This window comes from Mesoplodon mirus (genome assembly GCF_964341445.2).
Source record: "Mesoplodon mirus genome assembly, chromosome: 20".
NCBI lineage: Eukaryota > Metazoa > Chordata > Mammalia > Artiodactyla > Ziphiidae > Mesoplodon > Mesoplodon mirus.
The window spans coordinates 26,612,123-26,632,680 of NC_138996.1; the positions used below are offsets into that span (position 1 = coordinate 26,612,123).

The 20,558-nt window shown below is 36.4% G+C and overlaps 1 long non-coding RNA gene across 1 annotated transcript; it reads right to left on the reverse strand.

The window, feature by feature from the left end:
• Positions 1 to 14,942: 14,942 nt before the first annotated feature.
• On the reverse strand, positions 14,943 to 17,562 carry LOC309795932. Its single transcript, XR_014292389.1, has 3 exons — positions 17,538 to 17,562; positions 17,203 to 17,280; positions 14,943 to 14,990 (listed from the first exon to the last, which is right to left on the reverse strand). It is a non-coding gene; the product is annotated as an uncharacterized lncRNA (long non-coding RNA).
• Between the last annotated feature and the right edge of the window lie 2,996 nt (positions 17,563 to 20,558).

Consider the following 20,558-nt stretch of genomic DNA (forward strand, 5'->3'; position numbering starts at 1 on the left):
GAAGATAAACAAAATTGATAAAACATTAGCCAGACTCATCAAGAAAAAAAGGGAGAAGACTCAAATCAATAGAATTAGAAATGAAAAAGGAGAAGTAACAACTGACACTACAGAAATACAAAAGATCATGAGAGATTACTATAAGCAACTCTATGCCAATAAAATGGACAACCTGGAAGAAATGGACAAATTCTTAGAAATGCACAACCTGCCAAGACTGAATCAGGAAGAAATAGAAAATATGAACAGACCAATCACAAGCACTGAAATTGAAACTGTGATAAAAAATCTTCCAACAAACAAAAGCCCAGGACCAGATGGCTTCACAGGCGAATTCTATCAAGCATTTAGAGAAGAGCTAACACCTATCCTTCTGAAACTCTTCCAAAATATAGCAGAGGGAGGAACACTCCCAAACTCATTCTACGAGGCCACCATCACCTTGATACCAAAACCAGGCAAGGATGTCACAAAGAAAGAAAACTACAGGCCAATATCACTGATGAACATAGATGCAAAAATCCTCAACAAAATACTAGCAAACAGAATCCAACAGCACATTAAAAGGATCATACACCATGATCAAGTGGGGTTTATTCCAGGAATGCAAGGATTCTTCAATATACGCAAATCAATCAACGTGATACACCATATTAACAAATTGAAGGAGAAAAACCATATGATCATCTCAATAGATGCAGAGAAAGCTTTCGACAAAATTCAACACCCATTTATGATAAAAACCCTGCAGAAAGTAGGCATAGAGGGAACTTTCCTCAACATAATAAAGGCCATATATGACAAACCCACAGCCAGCATCGTCCTCAATGGTGAAAAACTGAAACCATTTCCACTAAGATCAGGAACAAGACAAGGTTGCCCACTTTCACCACTCTTATTCAACCTAGTTTTGGAAGTTTTAGCCACAGCAATCAGAGAAGAAAAGGAAATAAAAGGAATCCAAATTGGAAAAGAAGAAGTAAAGCTGTCACTGTTTGCAGATGACATGATACTATACATAGAGAATCCTAAAGATGCTACCAGAAAACTACTAGAGTTAATCAATGAATTTGGTAAAGTTGCAGGATACAAAATTAATGCACAGAAATCTCTGGCATTCCTATATACTGATGATGAAAAATCTGAAAGTGAAATCAAGGAAACACTCCCATTTACCATTGCAACAAAAAGAATAAAATATCTAGGAATAAACCTACCTAAGGAGACAAAAGACCTGTATGCAGAAAATTATAAGACACTGATGAAAGAAATTAAAGATGATACAAATAGATGGAGAGATGTACCATGTTCTTGGATTGGAAGAATCAACATTGTGAAAATGACTCTACTACCCAAAGCAATCTACAGGTTCAATGCAATCCCTATCAAACTACCACTGGCATTTTTCACAGAACTAGAACAAAAAATTTCACAATTTGTATGGAAACACAAAAGACCCCGAATAGCCAAAGCAATCTTGAGAACGAAAAATGGAGCTGGAGGAATCAGGCTCCCTGACTTCAGACTATACTACAAAGCTACAGTAATCAAGACAGTATGGTACTGGCACAAAAACAGAAAGATAGATCAATGGAACAGGATAGAAAGCCCAGAGTTAAACCCACGGACATATGGTCACCTTATCTTTGATAAAGGAGGCAGGAATGTACAGTGGAGAAAGGACAGTCTCTTCAATAAGTGGTGCTGGGAAAACTGGATAGGGACATGTAAAAGTATGAGATTAGATCATTCCCTAACACCATACACAAAAATAAGCTCAAAATGGATTAAAGACCTAAATGTAAGGCCAGACACTATCAAACTCTTAGAGGAAAACAGAGGCAGAACACTCTATGACATAAATCACAGCAAGATCCTTTTTGACCCACCTCCTAGAGAAATGGAAATAAAGACAAAAATAAACACATGGGACCTAATGAAACTTAAAAGCTTTTGCACAGCAAAGGAAACCATAAACAAGACCAAAAGACAACCCTCAGAATGGGAGAAAATATTTGCAAATGAAGCAACTGACAAAGGATTAATCTCCAAAATTTATAAGCAGCTCATGCAGCTCAATAACAAAAAAACAAACAACCCAATCCAAAAATGGGCAGAAGACCTAAATAGACATTTCTCCACAGAAGATATACAGACTGCCAACAAACACATGAAAGGATGCTCAACATCTTTACTCATTAGAGAAATGCAAATCAAAACTACAATGAGATATCATCTCACACCAGTCAGAATGGCCATCATCAAAAAATCTAGAAACAATAAATGCTGGAGAGGGTGTGGAAAAAAGGGAACACTCTTGCACTGCTGGTGGGAATGTGAATTGGTACAGCCGCTATGGAGAACGGTATGGAGGTTCCTTAAAAAACTACAAATAGAACTACCATATGACCCAGCAATCCCACTACTGGGCATATACCCTGAGAAAACCATAATTCAAAAAGAGACATGTACCAAAATGTTCATAGCAGCCCTATTTACAATAGCCCGGAGATGGAAACAACCTAAGTGTCCATCATCGGATGAATGGATAAAGAAGATGTGGCACATATATACAATGGAATATTACTCAGCCATAAAAAGAAATGAAATTGAGCTATTTGTAATGAGGTGGATAGACCTAGAGTCTGTCATACAGAGTGAAGTAAGTCAGAAAGAGAAAGACAAATACCGTATGCTAACACATATATATGGAATTTAAGAAAAAAAAAATGTCATGAAGAACATAGGGGTAAGACAGGAATAAAGACACAGACCTACTAGAGAATGGACTTGAGGATATGGGGAGGGGGAAGGGTAAGCTGTGACAAAGTGAAAGAGCGGCATGGACATATATACACTACCAAACGTGAGGTAGATAGCTAGTGGGAAGCAGCCGCATAGCACAGGGAGATCAGCTCGGTACTTTGTGACCGCCTGGAGGGGTGGGATAGGGAGGGTGGGAGGGAGACGCAAAAGGGAGGGGATATGGAAACATATGTATATGTATAACTGATTAAATTTGTTATAAAGCAACAACAACAAAAAAAATAAATAAAAATAAAAATAAAAACAAACAAACAAACAAACAAAAAAACAAACAACCAAACAAAAAAGATGATTTTCATATGCTAGAAATCACAGACATGAAAGTAGTATTTGTCAAGTATATTTATGCTGCATTAAAAATTGCATTTAAAAAACAAAAAAAAACCTTTTTGTTGATCTCTTTTCAACCATTAACAAAAGGACTAAGAATAACAGAGAGACACATAGCTATGGTTATAGAGATAGATAGATAGATATCTGCCTCATGAAATAACTATGTGATGATAATTATGATAAAGATGTGAATATCATCAATATGTGGATCATTTTCATGAGCTTTATTCTCCTTTAATAAAAATGAGAATAATACTGACCTTAAAAATACAGTGAAGTTTATTATTACCACTTCCTGGCCCTTGGTAATTCTTGCCCTTCTGAAACTTGGGGGAAAGAAAAGAGTAAACCCTCCTTGGAATCTACATATCATTCATGTGTCGGGGATGCCAATAATCTTAAGGGCCAGACAATTTATAGGAACATCACATTTCACATGATATTCCATCCCCAACAGAATCCATGGATCATTTCCCTTTAGGGAAACCATATCAAATCAAAACAAAACAAGACAAGCCACACTTTCCAATTTTGCAGCCAGGATGTATCAAAGGGATGTTTTCTTAGAAGGAAAGAAAAATCAATAGGCATATATTCTGCAGCACATGAATCACAAAACCCCGAATTTCCAGTTTTCTACCACCTCTCAATGTCCTGCAAGGGATATTTGTCATTGTCACAATTATTAGACTCTTCAAATAGAGACATGTTCCAGAACCCTCCAGGAGATAGGTTTCAATAGCACTTTAGGCAGTTTACATGACCCGCTTCCCCACTCAGCCGGGAAAAAAGCCCTCAGCTCACTGAGGGCTGCAGAAGGGAAGGGGCGTTCTGCGTCTTTTGGTAACCTAACTGGCTTCCATTTTGCCCTACCCCACAGTAGATAATATCCCTCACAAATGGCCTTTTCTATTTTCATTCCACTCTCCTCTTTTTCTGTTCCTTTCCTCCTGATTTTTGCAGTTTCCTTGCTTCCTACGTGTATCTCTCCGCTTACACTGTTGCAGCAGAAAACAAGAGAATATGATTTAGAAGTGGTGAATACGAATTGGCAAAGAAATACTATTCAAATGCCCTTCTTTTGTCCAACTTCTTTGTGAAGGGCAAAATACACACTCAACAGAAGTTGTATGGGTGATACGTAGTATTAATAGGAATGTTCTTCTCCGATTATGTTTATATCACTATTTAGGGAAGGTATAAAATGAGACTTATCTCCTGTTTGTAACTTTACTAGGAAAACACACAGTTTATCTAATATCGTAAGATTAGGGCAAAAAATACCAAATTATAGCTAACTAAGTTCTCTGTATAAGCTATATGAACTGATTTACGGAGTCGAAAGTTTGGATTAGGCAATGGACTCCATGTTGTAATGTAAAATTCCAAGGGGATTTTTACAATTTTTCCAATCCATTACAAGTGCAGAAGGTATATATTTTACTTCACAACTTTTGCCTTCTATTTTCGTGTGTGTGTAACAATGCACTTAATATGTGTTGTGTAAATGTGTAAATATATGTATAAATTGGCAATGGGCAATTGAAGTTTTGGAAGACCTCTGAATAAGAGTATCTTCTGTACCTAAAATATTATTTTTAGCCATATCAAATAAGACCTCTAATAATGTTCTCTTTTCAAGATTCTTGAAAGGTAATTTTCAATTTGGCATAAGCTTTGGCTATTTACAGATTTGTCATAATTAACACTTGGGCTTAATCAGGGTCTTTTCTAAAGCTATAGATAGATTCCCCATCTCTGACTATTGATCATAGTGAGGTTAATAACGAATCACACAGCAGAAGGCATTTTCATTTGTTTTAATCTAAGTTCATCATTCTCCTCAGGGTCAGTTATCCATGTGAGCGGCACCACAACGTGCTAGCCTGTGGGATTTGTGGAAGACACAGCACTACCTGTAAAGCATTTTCTGAACAATACTTGTCTTGGCATCCAGAGGTAACTCTCTCAAGGTGTGCTGCAAGAACCGCATGGGGAAAGGTAGATTATAATGCATAAGGCTCTATTTTTCCCTCATGTGAAAAGCAGGAATAAGATCTTGATCTTAATTTCTTGGAGAGATGTTTGCTGAGGGATTGTGAATTTTCAAAATTCTCTTTGTATAAATAATTACTACTGATTTCAAAATCATTTCAGCTGTCACCATGATAACCCTTGGTAAAACAAAAAATCTTAACACAGTAAATGCAATAGCAAGGGCCAATATGGGGAGAAAAGGCTACATATAACTAATACCAGGAAAATATAAAATGTTCACCAACGATGGACAAATATTAGTTTAACGCTGCCGCTTACTAGCTGTAAGACTTCGGGTGAATTTCTTAACTAAGACACACCATCTTTTTTCTTATTTGAAAAACTTGGGTAGTCATAACCTACTCAGCCATGTTTCTGTGTGGAGGAAAGCCTAGACTGTATTTCACAATCAGTAAAGTATAGCTGTCATTATTACTGTTATTATTATTATTATTATTACATTGGAAATGTAGAATTTGACCAAAATGACAAGTCTTTACCCTAGCTTGTTAGAATCCTTTGGATTGTAGACACACACTGCAGGGACAGTTTTAGTCCAAATTTCAGATTTTCTACTTGGGCTGAAAATGCCCGTTGATATTAGCATAAGAATAATTTTGGTTACTACAGAATTAACTTCCATAGAATCTGCAAAGTCTAGGGAAAATAAATCTGCACATGAGCTTGAATATCTCTGATCTTCCATGACAAGGTAAAGTTAGGAAAACTACTAAGTATCACTTGCCGAGTGGTAAAATGGAGAAGAAACGGTGATGAGATGGCTAAATCTACGCCAATTCAGGATAAATGAAAGAATGCTCTGCTTTGTCACAACCGTGGGCCTGACACTCAGACCTAAGTTTGAATCTCAGTTTACCCACCTAGACACGGGATGCTGAGGAAGTAACAACTTCAGCAATGAGTCTGTTTCCTTCTTGCAAAGCACATTCCCTCATAGTTTTTTTTGAAGTGCTACTGGGAGGATCAAATAAGACAAAATCATTGAAGATGCTATTTAATATTGGTGATTTTTTTTTTCCCATAGAAAAATGCTTGTGGACTACTGTGCAAGTTTATAAATAACATGTTTCAAAAAAGTAAGGTGAAAATAAGCAATGGTGCCTGGGGGGGGGTATGCCCATTTAGCCAAAGACTCCTTGATAATTAAGGAGGAAACTAAAGTTCCATATTTAGCTAACAAACATTAAAGAAAGATAAAGGTAGTACTGAGCAGCCCCTAGAAGGTGTTGTCTTTTCCTCATTTCCAACTCAAACGAATTACTAAGGACAAGAGAACCATTCTGTTAATTCACAGTAATAATGAGGAGCCCCACTGCAAATCGCTGAATATCCCTGATTAATCACTAAATAAAGAAGTCCCATTAAAAAAAAAAAGAAACACAACAGTGATGAGATATAGGAGGTGGTATGTTCATTCTGTAACTGCAGCTGAATTTTAATTATTTTGGATAATCCTTTATTCCACATATATGAATGCTCTTTAATGCATTTGAGGTAATATCAGACGGCCTCACCATTCCCATGTCTCCCTGGAATTATCTAAATACTGAACGAGTCCATTAAGAAATCTGGATGATGGGTTTATATTAACATATGCCACATTCATATTTTAAAATGGTTTTCATTATCTTCTCATTTTTCTTTTAGGTTTTGATCATTCCTCAAACTCGGGCATGCCACAATTACCATCGAGTAAAGTCACATGAGTTCAGCAAGGAAGGAAGCAGGCACGACACTATTAATTGGTTCTCGTACACTCTATTCGCAATCAATAATGATCACAATCGCTGAGGCAATCATGTGATCATCTGCTGTGTCTGTTAAAATGGCAGCAATAAGTAGTTCAGCTGTCCTCAGACTATTCAGTTTTACATAAGTATACACTGACTCTCCAGCAGACCAAGGGTGTTCAAATGAGATAGTCAGAAACAAAAGCCACGTTTGCACATGCAAGAGAGCAAGCCATTATTCTAGAACCCAGAGCACTCTAACCCACCTTACAAGGTTATCATAGAAATACCTTACCTATGTCTGATCCACTAACATAAACGTATTTGATAGTAAATAACATATTCTTGAAGAAAAGGCCCCAAATTCAATTTACATCTCACAGTTGAAGTAAATAAGAAAAGACTGACAAATCTCCCTCCATAAATCCCCACGATTTCATGTTCCTTTGGTCAAATTGGGGAAAAGGCAGAGCAGAAAATGAGGTTTCTGCTCTGTTAGAAGGCCACATAAATAAATAGAAAGTTTGTTTTTATAGTACTCCAGGAGATCAATTATATCAAGGAGATAGGTATGACAGAAATAATATTTGCAGAAAATTAAAGGGGATTAAAATGAAAAAGAGTCAAGTTAATAAAACTTCTTAATCAAAAAATTATTACCTAGTCGTTATTAACACATGGAGTAAGGGATCCTGTTTGTTTGAAGAAAGTATAAATTGTCCTTCTGAGGATATATATGCTACTAGTGAGCAAAGGAAAACAGATGCTGTTCATTTCAGAATACCTAGTACAGTTATTTCCCAGTTCAGGATTAAATGAGCAGTTTCAAGGAGAGGAACTTACTACAACTGAGACTATGAGGACAGAAAGCTTTGGTAGCCATCTATGAGCTATTTCACTTACAGGCTTATATGTCACAACTAGTTGTTGACATTGGCTGGAACAGCTGCTGGAGGATGAGACTACCTGTTTTACCCTCCCTTTCAAAAACTACTTTCTAATGTAGCTTGTTTACATTGGTACTACAAAAGCACTGACTATCATACTTAGTTTTAATAAAAGGACCTTGATTCTACCTTCTGCCTTACAGATTTTTTTAAAATTTATGGATCTCTTTTAAAATTGCAACATAACATGGATGGATCTAGAGATTATCATACTAAGTGAAGTAAGTCAGAAAGAGACAGACAAATACCATATGATATCACTTATATGTGGAATCTAAAATATGACACAAATGAACTTATCTACAAAACAGAAACAGACTCACAGATATAGAGAACAGACTTGTGGTTGCCAAGGGGGAGGGGAGGTGGGGGAAGGAGGGATTGGGAGTTTGGGATGAGCAGGTGCAAACTATTATATATAGAATGGATAAACAACAAGGTCCTACTGTATAGCACAGGGAACTATATTCAATATCCCGTAATAAACCATAATGGAAAAGAATATGAAAAAGATTATAAAAAATATACAATATAGGGCCTCCCTGGTGGCGCAGTGGTTGAGAGTCCGCCTGCCGATGCAGGGGATACGGGTTCGTGCCCCGGTCTGGGAGGATCCCATATGCCGCGGAGCGGCTGGGCCCGTGAGCCATGGCCGCTGGGCCTGCGCGTCCGGAGCCTGTGCTCCGCAACGGGGGAGGCCACAACAGTGAGAGGCCCGCATACCGCAAAAAAAAAAAAAAAAAAAATATATATATATATATATATACAATATATATAAAATATATATATAAAAAATGGAATCACTTTGCTGTACACCAGAAACTAACACAACATTGTAAATCAACTCTATTTCAATAAAATACATTTTTAAAAAACACTAAAATTGCAAAACAAAATATCTTTACTTTTGGTTCTTGCCTTTGATTACAACCTTGAAGTTTACACTCTTCAATTCTTATTAAGAATAGAGCTAGAATTCATACATTTATCTGCACGTTCTAAATTTTCTCCTAAGGTCAATCCTGACCATCAAAATAATATTTGTTTTACACTGTTTTTGTTGCCTCTTGTAAAAATACTCACAAACAAAGCTTCAGCACTCTGTCATTGACATATATTGAGAGATGTTGTATATTGAGAGTAAACCTATGGATCACTATTTATTCATTGTAGTGAGGATATTAAAGACATCACCAGGGGTCACCTTAAGAGGAGTAATGGGAAACACTTCTGACTCCAAAATGAAGGAAAGCAATGATTCTCATAAACAACTGAGTCGTATTTATTGTCTGATTACTATTTCTTGTAAATGGTGGTGTCTCTCTCTGCTTTGGCTTTCCATTAACTTAGATACTAGACTTAGGTTTGCTTCAAGCAATTGTGTATCAACTACACAATACAATATATATATTAACGTGTTAATTTTATTCCTGAATATATTAGTTTCCTATTATTGCATAATAAATTACCCAAAATATTAGGGCTTAAAAGCAACAAACATTTATTATCTCATAGTCTCTGTGGGTGCAGCTTAGCTGGGTGACTCTGCCCCAAGGTCTCAGACAAGTTTGCGAGCAAATTTTGGCCAGGGCTCTCTTGTCAACTAAGGGCTTAAGGAAAGGAGTATCTGCTTGCTTGGAATCACTTACGTGGTTGTTGATAGGATCCAGCACTTCACAGGCTGTTGGACTGAAGTCCTGAGTTTCTGATTGTTCATCAGAGGACTTGCTCAGTTCCTTGTCAAGGGGTCTTTTCCACATTTCCGCTCACATTCATGGCAGACTAAGTGAGCAATAGAGAAAGCAATAAAGAAGATGCAAGTCACTGTCTTTTTGTAACCTAATCTCAGAAGTGATGTCCCATCACTTCTGGTATATTCTATTCAATTAAAAGGAAGCCACCAGGTCCAGCCTACACTCAAAGGGAGGGAACTGCACAAAAGCATGGAGACAAAGAGGTGAGGCCACTGGGGGCCAACTTAGAGACTATTATTTCTATTTTCTTATATGAACTTCCCCTTTGCCTTATTCTTCATTATTTTTATTCTTTGTACTATACATACTTCAATAACCTTGCTTGCAATGCATATATATATCATATGATAACATGTGGTGTGTCTTTAATAAATGTCTATTGTGTTAGATTGAACAGCCTCGGTCTGTTTACAACTTTAACAACTGCAGTAATCATTAATCCATCCACTAAGCACAGATCTGTTTTGGGGACTAGGCACACCATGATTTTTAAAAAGGAAGAAAAAAGTCATGCCTTCAATAGTGGGTATGGGGAGTCAGCACAGAAAGTGAAATTCTAATCATCATCCATTCAGTCCTTTAAAAATCACTGATTCAGTGCCTACTATCTGTCAGGCACTCTTCTGGCCATAAGGTGTTTTGATTCTGTAGGACAGAGTATGGCTCAGGAAGAAGTTGGAGATTAGGTTCTAGGTGAGAATCAGAGATTGGAGGAGGCTATATTTCTGTGTAAATCTCACACAGAAATTTATAATATTTTTTAGTGAAAAGTTTAATGATTTGCTATTTCTCGTCATGACATCTGCATAAATATCATGTACTCTGCAAAAAATGCAGTGTCCAAATAACCCTCGAGTGAACTTGCCCATGTCAAGGCAGGCATGACTGAATGACCACGCCAAAACGCCATGTGCTCAGATGGGGTGCCATGCAGTTCCTCTTGGGCTCTGGATCATAACAGTTATAGGCTTAAATTGTTTGAACTATTTTTTTTGTTAGACAACTGATATCACACAATTTATCAAAGTGATAGAGGAACTTTTATTTGGTGAGTTTTATTAATGTACCACAAATACAAAAACGTGCACAAATCATAAGTGTAAAAAAAATTATGTTTTTCTAATATAAAGAATTCAAAACTCTAGGGAGGTAAAATAAACTTTGAAGATTATAATTTTATATTTTAGAAAGCTGTGATGCAAATAAGTCTAAGGGCCACTTAGCTCATTCACAGCAGCGAAAGGGCCACAGTTCCCACCTCATGGCTCCTGCCCCAAGGCCACATCACACCACATTGTTCTATAAGAGAAATTACATATATAGAATCTATCTTAAGAGACTCTTAAACATTTTGTTTGTTTATAGTTTAAATATTCAATAGCAAATATTTACATAAGTAATTCTTCATGATAAGATTAACAATAATTAAGTGTTCAAGTAAATTTTGGAAAATTTCAAGTTGAACAAATTTAAATATATTTTTCTATAGTAAGATTTCTCTGACCCTCTAATATATTAAAACTCAGTGTTAATTTTGCTCACCATCTAAATGTTTATTAATGTGAATTATATTTTTTTAATATAAATTCTTTTTGCCTATTGAGGATAAACCCAATCTTGCCTTGGTGTATTTTCTTTTTTAATATACATTGGATTTGATTTTCTAGTTTTCTAATATAAATTATTTTTAGGATTTTTTACACCTATATTGAAAAGTAAAATTGACCTGTAATTTTTCCTTTTACATATCTTTTTTGGCTTTTGATAGGAGGGTTATGCTTCTTTTGTAGAATGAGTTGGATATTCCCTCTTTTCTAACCATTAAGAAGAGTTTGTTAAATTCAAAGTTAAATAAATTAAAGATACTCTGCATTTTGAACATTTGGTAGAATTCGCCTGTAAAACCATCTGATTCTGCTGTTTTTTTTGAAAATTTTTATTTTTATCTGTTTTATTTGAAGATTTGAAGACTAGTTTAATTGTTTTAATACTTATAGAATTATTCAAGCTTTAACCCTCTTTAGATCATTTCTACACCTACATTTTCTCAGGAATTTTTCCATTTCATCTCAGATTTCAAAATTGTAAGAATACAGTTGTTGATAGTGTTATTATCTTTTTAATTTCTATTTATAGGAGGAGTCCCTTTTCACTCATAATATTTATTTATGTCTTCCTTCTCCTGATCAATATTGTCAGGCATTCATCTCCTTTGTGGCATTTTTATTTTCATGTATTCCAGTTCTGTATTCTTGGATCCCTCATCTGACGTTTGCATTTCTACAATATATCCCACAATTAGTCTCTCCTCGTGATTACGAATGCTAGCATCCTGCATGGCCCTCAGTCCCACTTTCTTCCTGGGTTTAGATTTCCCTGATTTGTTTTGGATGAGATACTACCCACTATTGTAGGAATACGCTCTACATATAATCTTAACCCCTCTTCCCCTTACACTGAGGAGATTTGGATATCATGTGATAAAAAGTAACCAACTCTCTAGTCCACCCTAGTTCTGGTCCTGTAAGCCAATCCTGTCTCAATAAAAAAATATACACTCAGGATGGAACAAAGCAAGTCTCTGAGTCCCAGGAGCTACTTCCCATCTTCTCCTGGCTCCTCTGCACCTCGGTCCCTAACCCTGCCTCTGGAGCTTTGAATTATGTATGATGCCATCACTTGCACCTGGGCAAGGTTCAGACCCTTCCATGCTTCTCCCTGGCCTTTATCCACTTAGCCAGTATCCAGCCTTGGCTATCCCTGACACTCTCCACCTTGAAAATAGTCTACTCCATTTGCTTCTTGTGTTTTGCCCCCAACTATTTGTGTCTTCAAGGGGGTGTGAGCCACTGAGACAGAGAGAGAAGTCCAGAGAGAAAAGGGGAAATGGATAGGCACTGGAAATGGGTGCTTGAAAAGAGTTCTCCTGACTGAAAATCAAAGCCTGAAGCTGAGGCTTGGGGATTGACTATACTTGATCCCTCATGTCCATTACCCTTTGGAAGATTTAGCAGCTATCATGTCTCCACTTAAAAGTAGGTTGAATAATTTTAATACAAAAAATAGACCTCTTAAATTAAACAATCTTTTGAATTTTTATTAAATATATTTTAAGTGGATTTTTCTTTCTGCATCATGTAGTTTCTACCTAATCTCTGACATGCCACTCACTCACATCTAAGAAATATGTGATACACTATAGCCTGGTGACTGGATAAGCTGCTCCAGCTCTCTGTGTGCCCAGTATTCACTTACAATTTTCTAATGCCTGCACTTCATCTTGATGTGGCTTAGTACCCATGTGACAACAAAAGTCAGGCTGTTTATTTCCTTGCCCTTGACATTATTTTGTTAAATGCTGATAGCAGACGTAAATATAAAAATGCTCTAACTAAAGTGACTATGATAGTTTATTCTATAATTTTCCCATTTTTCTCCTTTCATAAATTGGCAAAGAATGTCATCAGTCAAAGCCTCGGAAAGAAAATTCTCCAATTCTTTTAAGCTGTTTAACAAAGGCTGTGTCTTTTTTGATCTCCTATGTGGGGATCAATGTTAAAAGGAATAAACAGATTCTCTCCCTGAAGAAAACTGTTATCAAATGAACCTAAAAAATCATCTTTGTTCAGTATCAATCATTTGCTTAATTATCACTAACTCCAGAGCTCTTTGAATTAGAGACAAGACCACAATGACACAGAATAGAGAAGGCGCCCTTTATTCCTTGAATTAAGGGCGCTTCTGCTGTCTCTCCCTCTTATTTGTCACATCTAACAATCTGGAGGTGAATGTGTTTAATAGACTTTGTCTGTGAAAAGCTTCATTTCTTTTTTGTGAAGGAAGCAATAGTCTTGGACTTGTCTCCTCATGCACTCCACCTTTTGACAGCACTGAGCCTTTATTTATGAAAGAAGTTTAATTAATGCCCTTGGATATACTGTTAACCTTTGAAATGGTTTCCTGATGCATGGAGGCCCTTTCTCTCCTGCCAGGAATTGATTTTGGAAATGGCCCTGCCTCTTTGTGGCTTAAGGTTCAGAGAAAGGAAGAGACCATGCAAAGTGTAGCAAGGCAGGGATGAGAGCCTTGTGAAGTATAGTGATGGAGCATTTGCATCAGTATCTGGAAAATATAGATCAAAAATGTGGGGAATCAACTTCAAAGAAGATGATGGCTCTCTGCGGAGATGAGAATATCATTGCACTGAAACAGAACCATAGCACTGAAAATAGAAGGCAGGTTTCAAATAAACTAAAGCAAGCCTCTCACATTTCTAGCAAGATAATACAGATTTTTAAAAAATGGCATAGACAATGGAGACACAGAGCAGGGAAGGAAGGACACAACTTTTGGGCCAGGAGATTTTACTGTATTTTCCTGGCATGGCTCCCAGAGACCTTGGCAAAGAAAAGGATGCCAAAGAGGCTTTATTCTATTAATGTAGATATTATTCAGTGTACAGTTGTTTAATGGGACAGATGTTACTTAATTAACTGCTATTTTAGAAAAGTGATTTTCCAAAGCAGAAGCAGGGTTATGGGGCAGAGTGTGTGGGGAGAAGTACTGCAGAAGTTTCCGCGTGTTTGCACTCACCTATTCCAATAGTAACTCTTGGTGTAATTAAATTACTGCGGCCCTCAATGTGTTTCCATGGTAGGACAGTCCATGAAGACTCCACAGTTTGTCATCTCAGTTATGGCCTTCAGAAGACGACCATGTTGATTTGCTTGCATGGAAGTTACCAAAAATACAATCTGCACTGATAAAAATAAATGAAACCTTGTTCTTAGTTATATTATCATCACTTCAGTTTTTAGATCTTCACTTATAAAAGCTATTTGTCTTCTACACTAGCGATACAGATTGCTTATTGAATTAACAAGGACCAAGCAATAAAAATCTGAGAACAATAACAATTCAGAGCCCACAGGACTATAAAAAAATTCCATTTTATCAATCAAATTGTAAGTGTTAAGCTGTCTGTCGCCTGATGAGAAACACCACTGCACTGTGTTTCCCCTCTAAAACCCTGGAATTTTCAAATTAGGAGATAGGTGTATGCTTGAGGCTACGTTATTTACCTTCATAGTTTTAGCCAACATGGCACATTCTGTAGAGAATGATGAGAATTGGCTGGAAGTGAAAGAATGCTCTTTTGGCCAGGCCAGTGCCTCCCAGCCACATCACTCCTCACTAATTGGGAGTCACAGCAGAGCCCTTCTGGTAATCCACTCACTCCTCCACTGGTGAGGACCACTCAGCCAACTGCTGCTCTGGCATGTGTTCTCTTGGCAAGGTCCGTTCAGATGAGTGCAGCCCAAGAGATGTGACCTGGCCTGAGGCTGTAGAAGAAGAAAAGGCAGGACAAGTCATGAGTCACCAACTCTTCCAAAGTGAGGGGATGTTGCAGGCTCTGGAGTTTCTCTGACTTGGGCAGGTAGCCAATTTCCTGGAGTATGATCTTATTTTAAGATTCCTTCTGAATTTTATCACGAATGTTCAGGATCTTAGATGGCAGAGGATCATAAAAGCTAACCTTTATTTTGCTGGTGAGAAAATGAAGGACCAGGGAGCATTAATTTCCAGTAATTTCCCAATGGTGCACAGCTTCATAAGAAGCATCTGATTCTCAAAATTCTTAGTTGGAGGTTTTTACCAATATGTAAGGGAAATATGATTTTTATGTATAAGCTGAACAGAAATAGCAGAAATGTAATTTTATCTTATCAACGTTAAGAGACTGTGACGGAACGTGTTCCCTCCTGTCCAGCACATACTAAGCACTGAGAAAGAGTATCACTGTGATGCTACTGCTTACTGCTGCTTCCCAGAGTTTTTAGGAAGGTGGGAGGGAGGCAGGAGTCTAAGTATTTCCTCTTCCTTTAAACCTACAATAAGGCCAGGATTGAACTGAGATCTCCATTCAGCACTTATCATTGTTCACTGGACTATAATGAAAAGTATTCACTTTCTAATTTTCCAGGAGACAGCAAACATCATGTTCTGTCATCTCTGAATATTAGCTAACATCCTGGTCTTTTGGAATGATAGTCAAGGATTGAAGTCTGTCATAGCCGCTTGGAAACATATACAATGATTCCAGTCATCTATTTTAGTATAACCTTAAGCACCTGAATAAATGATTGGTATCTAGTATGCATACATCTGGTCACGACCTCCATGCTCCTGATTTCCTTCCCTGTACTGTACTTTATAAAATACATATAAAGTACCAATTTTCATTTCTCACCATCTGCACTGTGAACACTCAAGGTCAATGGTTCTTGAACTTCGAAGTGCAACACGTTGCTGATGCCCACTCCCAGAGTTTCTGACGTGGTAGTAGGTGTGGGGTGGGGTCTAAGAACGTGCATTCCTAACAACCTTCCACGCGATGCTGGTGCTGCCGACCAGAGGACCACACTTACGAGAACCATTGCACTGTTCTGTGGAGATTTTAAACACAGAGGTTGCAGATGTGCGGGATCAGGCACAAGAGGAGAACCATGGAAAGTGGGTAACTTTCATGCTCAAATACAAGAGGAGCGGTTTCTTTTACTTTGGGGGCAATAACATTTACAGAATACATTGGTAATTTTTATTACCTCAAAAATCCATTTTATGGGAATCATTTTAAACCTAAATTTGCAAACATGTATATGAGAAGTATTTAACTAATACTGCATCATGCTATTTAGCAGACAAGGTGCTGCTTAGTAATTAAAGTTAGACACACTCGGATTTGAATGCTGTTTCTACCAATTACCAGTGATGGAACCTTGGAAATGTGTTTTAACCTCTCCACCTCATCGATAAAATGAGGGTTATAACAGTGGCCACTGACAGGGTTGTCTAGTGAAATTCTTAGTTCAGTACTGGGCACTGCATGGGAAACAGAAAGCACGTTTTAAGTCATAGAATTAGCACAATAGCCACAGTAACACTCATTGTAACTAGGAAGTAGGCTAGTAATAATGTAAAGAAAATTTACAATTATAAGGAAGATAGTACCCAAATCTAATTTCACTCTTTGTTATAGTTTTGCCTCCTTATATAATTTTTGCTCTATGTATGATAGTTAGAATTGACTGATTTAGTTTTAAGATTTTCATTTTTAGTATTCTTCATTAGAGTGGCAACACTAGATGGGAGATAAGAAAAAAAACAAAATGGGCAGATATTTTCAAAATTTAGATACCATAAGTCTAATTAATAAGGAATTTATATGTATCACTTCTTTTGATATGAACAAACAGCTACAGAAGAAAGTCACATTCCTTGTGTCATTCACAGTGGTGAAGACTATGGTTCTAAAAACACTTGAAAGCCAAGTGACTTACACTTGATATCTTATTTCTCTGATATGGCTATTGAATAATAGTGTCCTAGAACATAAGAATTTTGGCTCTCAGTAAAAATAAGGTTTTATTCTTCCCTAAGTGCACCCAGGTTTTATTTCTACTAAGTACTAGAGAGTAGGTGTTTTACATAGGTAGATTGAAACTCTAGGCTTTATCCTTTCAGCCGAGTCAGCAAATACTTTTGAGTACTGACCTTTAGGCAGCAGTGCAAGTCTCATCCATCTGCAAAGGTGTAAAGCTGAATAGGAAATAGAGCTGTCCCTCAGGCTCTCTGCATAGGAAGGGAATTTTTCATTGTGACCCTATCATTTGTTCATAATAACAGGCTCATTTCAATATGAACAACGTGTTCATTATGAAAATCAAAAAATGAATGACTTACAAGACACTGTGGATATAAATATTATGCCCTTTTTAACTGACAAGTGAAATGAAGCCAAGAAAGATGAAGTACGTCCCACAGGCCACACAGCCAGTGGCAGAAACATACTTCAAAAGTTTTGATCTTGAGTCCCTGTCAACATTTACCTTCCACATCCAGTGCCACTTTTCCTTGTCTTGGCTTCAATGTTGACTAATTTGACTCTTTTGAGAAGGAATTTCTTTAAAGACAGCAGAATTGGAGAGTCCTCAGATAATGTTCTCTTTTATAAATCTCAATTTAAAATTAGAAGAAGCTGCTATGAAAGCCTGAAAGAAAATGAAACACGATTAATTAAGCTTGTAAACTAACCAAAGAGATGTGTAGCCATGTTAATACTGTAATAACCATCACAGCCAATTTGTGAAACTTTAGAATTTACATCACAGAATTACAAATGAGGCAAAAAGAATTACCTCTTTTGCAGTGATTGTGGTGTGTGAAAGGCAGGTACATTCTAAATATGCTAGAATACAATTTCAACTTCTAGCTAACATCCTGCACACTCAGCCTACAAAGTGCTTTTCAAAAGAACAATTTAAATAGACATGGAAAATGAACACTTCCTCTAATAAAAACTCTATGTTCCAAAGATATTTCCACAGTCTTACTATTAGAATGATGTTCAGGTGACAAGTTTATTTATGCATATATACAAAGGATTCATTGTTAAAATGAACTGAAATTAGAGACAGAACTGAATCTCAACAAAAATGAGCTACTTTTCTATATAAAACTGACATTTCTAGGGATAGGTTCATATTTGTGATATATTTGATACCATCAAACAAAATTCAACCTATAGAATTAGCTATGAACACATAAATTCCCAACCCACTAAGATCTACAGCAATGGCCTTTATCTCTACAACTAATTCCACGTTTCTTCTTATGGCCTTTTGCTTAAATATTGTATTGAATATGGAACTGTTGACAACAACAGACTAAAAGAAAGTGTTTTAGGGTCAGGTGTGGAAGAGAGGTATTTAACTATTATGATACACTTTACCTAAAAACTATTTAGGAGCTGCTTAATAATGGGAAATATCTCATGCAGAAAAGATGCATGAAGGTCTGGATGACAGGGTATCAAGTAGCTTTGTATTTTCCTCCATCACTGGGAAAATGACAACAATGACTGAGACATCCACAGATTCTCAACCAGCCGGTGATTTTAGAAATCTCTGTATAAGAATGAAAGTTCGTCCACACACAAAAGCTGTATGTAGAACATCCCTCAAAAGAGTTGCCCTCTTGGTCCAGAGGACTCAAGTATGGTCAGATCTAAGAAATACCATAAAAGCTCCTAAAAACAGAACTCAAGAACAACCTTGAAATATGTCTAAAAAGAGTATGATTCCACTTTCCTGTAGTTTCTACTGGACTCCTATTTGGTCCCATACCCACTCTTACACTTCACTTCCTACTCTGCCTGTGTTCTCCACCCCACGCACGGATGTACAATTCTCTTTCAGAGTCCCTGGTTCTATCTTATTTCCCTGGGTAAAAAAAAAGATATGGAAAATGGAAGGTGAGTGGGACAAAGATACTTCAATATGTAGTAGACATATTTTCTACTATGTCTAGTATTATTGTCCATCTAGTACTATTGACATTGAAATGCAGCTGCACAGCATTTCACACACAGCAACTGCAAATTCCCATGTCACTTATGCTCTGTGGGTAGAGAATCATCTTGGTCTTCAAAAGTCTGTGTTTGACGTTTAGTCGCTGTGGACACATTCCATCTAAAAATCTCTTAATTTTACTCATGAAATTGATAACATCTATTATAGTATTTTATGAAATGCTATTATTTAATTGAAGCCAAATTCTGTGGATTTTTTATGTTCTTAAATCTCCTTGTCCCATAACAAATAAGTTTCTAATTTTCTGAATGCTCTAGCTTTGAGTTCATGGATTCTCTTCACTATATATTTTCTATCGTGGCAGGCTGACATACTCTCTTTTCCTTAAATAGGTTTTAATACATATTTTTATGTTCATAATTCCAGCTCTAAGTGGTAAGCAAAGGGAATTTTGAATTAATACACACTTTGAAACCAAGCACTGTACTATTACAATGTCTCCAGAGATTTACTTGTGCATAATAGTTAACTCTGAAGTAAGGTTAGAAAGGTAAGATAGATTATTGGAAGAAAAAAGATTAATTATTTTATTACTTTATCTCTAGTTATATATTTTTAAGCATCCAAACGACATTACTCTCATGATTTCAAAAACTAGCAAGTGGTAAATAATAATATTAGGAGCATTTGAGAAATTAAAAAGATTCAGGTGGATAATAATTCTTTAAAAGCTCAATTTAATGCCTCTAGAGCATTTACTTTGGATTAATCAGACAATTTTAATCAGTACATTCAATATACGTTGCTTATTAACACATATTTCTTCAGGATTAACATCCACACTTCACAATTCACATACGTGACATCAGCATTTACAATCTTTCTGATATCCAACTATTAATATTATGTGTAAACTTTACCTAAAAACTCTTGTCTCATGTCAAAGTGCTCACTCTGTTATTAATAGAAATTATGCAGGAATTAGAAATTAGAAAGAAAGGGGTAATAATCTGTGTGTATTTTTACCACAGCTCTTGACACATTTTACTGAACTTGTAAATTTATATCCTATGAATTATAAAATCACAAATTTCCATACCTCTTTCCTCACAGGTCTTTAGATGATATGGTAAGCTCCTCAAAGACAGATAGTGTATTTTAGCTGATGCAGAAACTAGGACTGTGTCTGGCACATAGTAAGAAAGCAATAATGTTTTTACTAAACTAACTTAAACCTATGGTAAGAGGTTATTTATCAATATTCAAAAGTAGAAGAGGTCCAATATATAACAAACACTGCTCAACAAAATTGATTTTTAATAATGGCTAACTTACATTAACTAAAACACTGAAGGGCTCTTACTTTATACATAAGAACTAAAACTTTAAAAAATGTTAGATGACAGTATAATGAACATCAATATGGTATTTAAAGAAGCCTATGGAACTGAAACTAGGGAACAGCCACAATGTTATGATTAGGAAATAGGTGTGATATATTTTTTAAATGGTATTTTAATAAGTAAATACCAGGCAGTA